The sequence below is a fragment of the Odocoileus virginianus genome, chromosome 15 (assembly GCF_023699985.2).
Source record: "Odocoileus virginianus isolate 20LAN1187 ecotype Illinois chromosome 15, Ovbor_1.2, whole genome shotgun sequence".
Lineage (NCBI taxonomy): Eukaryota > Metazoa > Chordata > Mammalia > Artiodactyla > Cervidae > Odocoileus > Odocoileus virginianus.
In genome coordinates this window covers 9,642,427-9,650,824 of record NC_069688.1, presented here as the reverse complement: position 1 = coordinate 9,650,824, position 8,398 = coordinate 9,642,427, and the positions used below count along the sequence as shown (strand labels likewise).

Here is an 8,398-nt window from a genome sequence, read left to right as displayed (position 1 = left end):
TTAAGTCACACCAGTGTGGGTGGACACCATCCAGCCCACTGTTGAGGGTTGAACAGAACAAAAGGGGAGAGAAAGGGAGCATTTGCTCTCTGTTTAAGCTGGGGCATCCATCCTCTCTTGCTCCCAGACATTGGTTCTCAGGCCTTTGGACAGAGGCTGAATTATAGTACTACACCAGCTTTCCTGGGTCTCCAGCTTATAGATGGCAGGCTGTGGGACTTCTTGACCTCCATAACTGCATGAGTCAATTGCTATAATAAATAAATTATACCTATATATCTAGATAGGTAGATAGATACTATTGCTCTGTTTCTCTGGAGAAGCCTCATTAATGCATCTATTTTCTGACCATTCTCCAAGTCTCTCTTGCATTCAGTCTCTTTCTTCCCCCTCAGGTTATATGAAGATACCCTCTACTAACTGCTGATAGAATTCCTCAAATGAAATTATTTCTTGTTGGCTTCACAAGTGTGAAGGGAAACATAAAGGCAGACTATGAAAAAGACAGACAGAATGGTTGTTTTTTTAAGGATTAACATAAAACCTACAGGTGAGCAAGAACTAACCCTAAGCATAAAAACTATTCTTACCTATCAAAGCTAAACGTCTCAGTAGCACCTGACCCCTGGGATCTAGAAGAAACAAAACACAAATATCAGATGAAAGTTGCCCTATTGTATCTTAGGAGCTTCCCTTGTGACTCAGATGATAAAGAATCTGCCTGCAATGTGGGAGACCTGTGTTGGAGACCCAGGTTCGATCCTTGTGTTGGGAAGATGCCCTGGAGAAGGGAACAGCTACCCACTCCAGTATACTTACCTGGAGAATTCCATGGACAAAGGAACCTGGTGGGCTACAGTCCATTGGATCTCAAAGAGTCAGACATGACTGAGCGACTAACACTTTCACAAACTTTCATCTTAGATTTATACAGCCTATTGAGATGATGCTTGCTGTTGATGGGAATGCAAACTAGTACAGCCACTATGGAGAACAGTGTGGAGATTCCTTAAAAAACTGGAAATAGAACTGCCATATGACCCAGCAATCCCACTCCTGGGCATACACACCAAGGAAACCAGATCTGAAAGAGACACGTGCACCCCAATGTTCATCGCAGCACTGTTTATAATAGCTAGGACATGGAAGCAACCTAGATAGCCCATCAGCAGACAAATGAATAAGAAAGCTGTGGTACATATACACAATGGAATATTACTCAGCCATTAAAAAGAATACATTTGAATCAGTTCTAATGAGATGGATAAAATGAGCCCATTATACAGAGTGAAGTAAGCCAGAAAGATAAACACAAATACAGTATACTAATGCATATATATGGAATTTAGAAAGATGGTAAGGATAACCCTATATGCAAGGCAGAAAAAGAGACACAGATGTATAGAACAGACTTTTGGACTCTATGGGAGAAGGCGAGGGTGGGATGATCTGAGAGAACAGCATCGAAACATGTATATTATCAAGTGTGAAACAGATCGCCAGCTCAGGTTGGATGCATGAGACAAGTGCTCGGGGCTGGTGCATTGGGACGACCCAGAGGGATGGGATGGGGAGGGAGGTGGGAGGGGAGACCAGGATGGGGAACATATGTAAATCCATGGCTGATTCATGTCAATGTATGGCAAAAACCACTACAATATTGTAAAGTAATTAGCCTCCAACTAATAAAAATAAATGAAAAAAAAAAATAAAATGATGCTTGCTGCAGCATCAAACCACATATCAACCCTTTGAAGGTTGAGAACCAGATTAGTTAGTATTCCCATTTTACAAATGGGAAACAGAGGCTCAGAGGACTGAAATGATTTGTCCACAGTCACAATCTTGATGACTTTCATGGCTGCACCTGGACACTAGACTGTCTTACATGCAATCCCAGACTTCCTCCACCACAACCCTTGGACCTCTATTGGCCTGAGCCTATGTCACAGACCCACAGATACTTATTTTATGTTCCAACTTTTACCCCAGTCATTTCTTTTATGACCAGACTCCAAAAAGACTGTAATTCCAGATGCATCTATTGTAATAGCTAAAGGTACCATCTTAAGAGCCGGGCTTCTGTTTTTATACCCTGTCTGTAACAGTCACTAGCTATGCAACGCTTAGCAATCTCCTTGATCTAGTTGTTCCTCCTTGGTAAAATGGAGATAATAATATCTTAATATCACACACTCATCCAAAGAAAATATGAATGAATATACATATGTGTGTGTTACTCAGTCGTGTCCGACTCTCTGCAATCCCATGGACTCCAGGCTACAGTCTATGGGATTTCCCAGGCAAGAATACTGGAGTGGGTTGCCACGACCTTCTCCAGAGGAATCTTCCTGACCTAGGGATTGAACCCAGGTCGCCTGCATTGCAAGCACATTCTTTACCATCTGAACCACCAGGGAAGCCCTGAAAGGACTCCATGTATATGAACTCATCTTATGTAAAACCAAGGGATGTGTGGTGAGTTTTTTCCTCCTTCGTGTAACGCATGGCTCACTTTAAACAGCAGGCAGTCAGATGCACATCTATCAAGCATCTACTAAGTGCCATCTTATTTCTTTCTTCACTCCGTCCTGGTGTGTTTTACCTGGTTTCTGAAGTACAGATGTCATTCCCGCATTCTGCTTTGGCAGATTCTTGCTGCCTGACTTGGTCCCCTTTGCTTCCCTATAAATCTTTCTCCTACCCTTGTCCTCAGTTTTAATCAAGGACTTGTATGGCAGGAATTATTTTTAGGAATGGCTCCTAAGATCCCATGCCCTAATACCCAGAGTTTGTGAATTCCTCCTATAATTATTTTATACAGCACATTTGACCTTAAAGAGAGGTTATCCAGGTGGTTCTAATCTAATCATGTGAACATTTAAAATAAGAGAACTTTCTTCAGCTGGCTGCCAGAGAGGAAGTCAGAAGGCTTTCGAACACGAGAGAGCACAGGGACAGGTTTTTGTTTGTTTGAAGCTGGAAGGGGCCACATGAGAAGGAATGTGGGCAGCTTCTAAGAGCAAACAACAGTCCCTGGCTGACAGCCAGCCAAGAAACGGGGACCTCCATCCTACACCTGCAAGGAACTGAATTCTGCCGACACCTGAATGAGCTTGAAAGTGGGTTCTCTTCCAACACCTCCAGATTAGAGTCCAGCTGGCTTACAGCTTCATTTCAGCCTTGTGATACCCTGAGAGGAGCCCAGCTTAGCCTACCAGGACCCCTGACCTACACAAGGTAATGAATGTTATACGAACACGCTAAGTCTGTGACCTTTTGGTGGCGATAGAATACTGATACTGCCAGTTTCCTCTTCAAAAAATGTCTTTACTGTCAGAAGGGAACTAAAACTGTGGTTCTTTCTTCTTGAAAATGCAAAATCTTTACTCTGGAGCTGATGTCTTCCTTTTGTGTCCGGTAATTGGGGCTGGGGAGGAAGGACAAGAAAGAAATGTGGCGACAGACACGCTGCGTATTCAGGGCCTCCAGGTAGGGTTTCAGCATCTTGGCAACTCAGTGACTGCTCTTCGTGGATGATGTTTGTAGAAACATCTTTAATGTACACCTTGAGAAGATGAGTTTGCAGAGGAAAGCCTTAGGGGTATCATCTGTGGCATTAGATATCCCTTACTAGCACTGAACTGCTGTGTTATCTCGGTTAAAACACCTTATCTAGTCAAGCCTCACTTTTCATATCTGTGAAACAGGGAAATTAAGAGCACCAAATATAGTCATCTGTTGTGAGAATTAAATAAGAGGATGTTTATGAAGAATTTCCTTCAATCCCTGGAACCTATTACATGCTACATAAATGGTTATAATTATTCATGTATTTGATGCAAAGAGCCAACTCACTGGAAAAGACCCTGATGCTGGAAAAGATTGAAAGAAAGCAAATGAGAAGAGGGTGGCAGAGCATGAGATGGTTGAATAAGATCACCAGCTTAATGGACACAAACTTGGACAAACTCCGGGAGATGGTGCGGGACAGGGAGGCCTGGCGTGCTGCTGTCCATGGGGTCGCAAAGAGTCGTACGTGACTTAGCGACTAAACAACAACATTCAAGTATTGATTCAAAAATTATATATTAATCATCTGCTCTGTGCCAGGCATTGCTAGACAATAGAACACACATATGAAAAAGGAATAGCCTCCACCCTCAAAACGCTCCCAGTGCAGGGTGTCCATATGCGTCCTTCTCGTTCATTCATACATGTAAATTTTCATATGTGTCTGTGTGTCTTCAGGGTGTGAGTGTTGTGAACACTGCATTCCCTGAAACCACCAAAGAACAAAGCACTTCATTCAAGCCTAAGGGGAGGGTGAGGGTTACAGATCCAGCCATCCATCTTTCTTCTTCTCCTCAGAGGTAGGCGGCTGTTTACCCTGGGAACACTGACGGTGTAACTATTAAATCATCTCAGAGCCATGGAGCTGGGAGGTCCCAGCACGGCCTTCCCTCACACCCGCCGGTTCTGTTCTGGCACAAAGAGGGATATGTTATGCCTCATACATGCCGAGAGCCCTGCCACAGGAAAAGGGCTCCCCGTGCCAAATAATTTTGCCCAGTTCTACCCTCGGACCAGGGGAGCAAAAAGTGATCCATCAGCTTGATTGTCTGGGAGTCCCAGGGCTGTTCAGTACAGACCCATTAGTTAAAAGGATAAATATTTACTCTGGGCTCATCAGAATAACCCAGAAAAGGGATTCTGTGTTTTATCAGTAATAAAAAACACTCCCACCTAAGCTTGGATTTAGAGTTTCTTGGTCTTTAAATCTTCCCTGCCTTGAACCAGTCAGACTTCCTGTGAGAGACTAGATTAGGATTTCCTCCTGGCCTCGGAGTCGTGCTGGGGGGCCCGGGGCGGGGGGCAGCGAACATGAGCACAAAGGGAAATGTTCTGACAGGAGAGCCATGTTTTCTTTTCCTGAGCAAAGTATGTGTGGCCTCAGCCTGGCTCCTAGGACACAGGTAACTGAAATATTTGCATTTGGGAGAGAAGATGCAGAATGCTCTCTCCAACGGGTGAAATCAGAGATTTTAGATAAACAGCTTTTGAGGGACCCCATTTCCTGAGCTATGCTTTGATCACATGGCAACAGAGCCAGTGAAAACACTTTTGTTATCCTTTCAAGGGAGAGGCTCGAGAAAGAACACTTGCCTGGGTCGCGGAGGTGAGGATATGGTCAGGATGAAGGCGGACTGGGGAGGGGCCTGGGGTGGGAGCTGGTCCCAGGCAAACCTAGGGCGCTTGTCTCTCACATCCTCCAGCCCCACTTTCCGTTTCTACATCCCTACCCCCCTCTCCTTTCTGGTGACTAAACTGACCTGGCAGAAAGAACTCAGACTGTGAAAGCAAACTAATTATCTTCAAAAATGGGCCCGGAGTGGAATTGACACTCAGAATGTGCTGAATGAGTGAAAGGGTCCCTCATTTTTCTGTTGCAGGGATATTCTTTTCCCACTCCCTCTGAGGAGGTCTCCATGTCTCTGTCTGTATTATGGGAATAATAATGCTACCTCGAGGGCTATGTAAAGGCAAATAAGCAAATTAGATATATACCGAGCTCAGAGACTGCTGCGTTGTGGGGGCCCAGTGACTATTTGTGTACATCTTATTAACAAAAGGGCTTTGAAATTTGGGAAATATACTGGAACCAGGTGAAAACTGTTCCACCAAAGGCTTACACAGGAACTAGGGCTAAGGTTTGCCAGAGATGGTGAGGAAACTGATCACGTGAACAAAATTGTCCTCCTTTGGGAAAGTTTGCATGCACTGCCACCACCATCCCAGGCTCTCTGTCATACAAACCAGCTCGCTTCATTAGAGCCGGGCAGAGGCTTCCCATGCACTTACTCCAGTGCACTTTTACATCCTGCAGACATGATCTATGGATTGTCAATGCAGTGATCAATGGGTAAGTCCTTCTCTGTCCTTCATCTACCAATAAAATGTTTCCACTCTCTTCCCACCATAGGGGAGAGTGCTGTACTAGTTCCACAACACAGGTTAGGCTAGGCACCTATAGTACTATCATAATAAGTATGCAATTCAAGTCTTCATAAAGGAATGAGTGAATGTAAAGATGTGATATAATTCTCTCTAACTTCCTTTGAATTCATAATATGCTTTCCAGCCATCACGTTGGTCACTTGACTTCCAGGTTGATGTAGAGTTACTCCTAGCTGCTTTGTCATCATGTCATCATGTCATCATGCTTTGAGCTATCATGGATGCTCGCAAAACATCCATCTCCTCCTCCAGTCATGACTGCAGAGGTGTTTCAGGAAGAGAAGGAAAGCCTGGCTCACTGTCACTGTTGTTGTCACCTAAGGATGCTCATCCTGCCCGTATCTTTGTGCCTATTGTGATCTGTATCCAGTGTTCCTCCAAAGACAAGGAAATGAGATGCCTTTCCCACACATGATTCCACTGCAGGACAGCTTTCCCATCTCTCTTCTTCCCACCTCATAATGAAAAATTTTCCCAGAGAGTGAAGTAAGTCTGGCTCAGATTCCAGGAGAGACCATATCCTGTCTTGGAGTCTTGAGTTGTTTGTTTTGGGAGCCTTTGAGTTTTGATCCTACAACCCATCAGAATGGAGAATGAGTATATTATTTTAATATGCTTATATCACTAGCCTATTGATATATAGATTTATTTTCTCATGTTAATATATTTATATTTATTATTATTTAATATTTTCACTCTTCCTTCTTTCTAAAGATTTATTAAAGGTATAATTTGCTTAGGCATTTTTATGAACATAATTGATGGGGTTCCTGCCATTATGGGACTTACAACTCTAGAAGAGGATACACATAAACAAATAAATGAGAAAATAAACTGTGAATACTACAGTTTCCCTTAGGACTATTTTTATTCTATCACTTATTCTTCAAAGTGCCTGCCATGCATAAACATCCTTTTCATGTGCTGAAGATAGGGCAGTGAATAAGATATTAATATAAACTTTGTCCCCAGCAGCATATATTTAGGGAGTCAGAAGTTAAATTATACAGTTGTTTTAAAGGAAAACTCCAGGGCGCTAAGAAGGTATAAAATGAAGCATCATAATTTAGGCTGTCAAGAAATGCTTCTTGGCAGATAAAGTGCTGGCCACCAATGAATATGTTTTGCTGAAAACACACCCTTGTGAGGACCCCTTCTACATTGACTTTGGGCTTGGTCATGGTTAGTTTTGCTCAGGAAATTACCAAAAAGAATGTTGAAAATATATCAATTTTGAAATGTTGAAAAAATACCAATTTGCTTCTGTTTGATATGTTTATTTATTTGGTTGCACTGGATCTTAGTTGCAACATGCAGGATCTTTGATCTTTCTTGCAGCACACAGTATCTTGTTCCCCAACCAGGGATTGAACCTGGGTCCCCTGCATTGGGAGTACAGAGTCTTAGCCACTGGACCATCAGGGAAGTCCCTTGACTGGCTTTTTTTTGCTACATATGGTTAGGTACAGGAAGAGAGAGATGAGCTAAAGAGAGAACTAGTCACTTTGTAAACACTTTAGAGGGACAATAATGTAACCAAGACTTTCTAAGTTGGAAAATAAAACTCTTTCATAAACCTTTTTTCAAGTAAGAAATGGCCTCAAGTTAGATTAAATCAAGAATATTGCTCTATAATTCTTTAATATCTGTAAAACATTTAAAGTTATGTTTAATAGGCCTTCTCAGCTAGGCAAAACTGTTTCTAAGAATTTTAGCAGCATCTTCCTATTGAAGCATAATCCCAAAACAGTCTAGATAGATGGCTATCTCAGAAAGGAATTGTGGATGTGGATTTTGACTATTAGAGTGGATGCAATGGGATATATAGCAAACCCAAAAAAAGTTTTAAGAAAGTTCCACAAGCTAAGATTAAAGAAAATGGGATCTTCCTCCTAACCCCCATTTTCCTTTGAATAAGAAGTCTTTATTCAGTATTTATTCTGTTACAGGATAACAGTAGCCTGAGGAAGCTATGTTGGGGAGCACAGCCAGAGTAGGGGGTCCTGACAACTTGTCCCTGGTTGTACTTTATAATTTTGATAAGTCAGTGACTATTCTTTCTCCCTTCCATCCTTCCCTTTTTGAATGAAAGTGTATATTAGTTTTGTTTCTATTTCACCACTGTAATTAGTCATTTGGTGGTAAATAACTTGTTTTGTTATGCCTTGTGTCTCTGCATCAATAAGGACCATAGCCAAGGAACTGCTCTCAAGGTGTTTCATCTGCATCTAGCCTTAACGCAGATTATAAGATTGTAGACTTTTAGACTAATATCATGATAATGATATTTAGGGACTCTTCTTAGGGAGTTAATATGTGCTGCAAGTTAGAGGGACATGAATCATTAGGGTCAGAGGGAAAACTGTGAGAAGCCCTTTTT

The 8,398-nt window shown here is 42.3% G+C and overlaps 1 non-coding gene across 1 annotated transcript; it reads right to left on the bottom strand.

The window, feature by feature from the left end:
• Positions 1–7,370: 7,370 nt before the first annotated feature.
• TRNAG-CCC (transfer RNA glycine (anticodon CCC)) lies at positions 7,371–7,443 on the bottom strand. The gene has a single exon. It is a non-coding gene; the product is annotated as a tRNA-Gly (tRNA).
• Between the last annotated feature and the right edge of the window lie 955 nt (positions 7,444–8,398).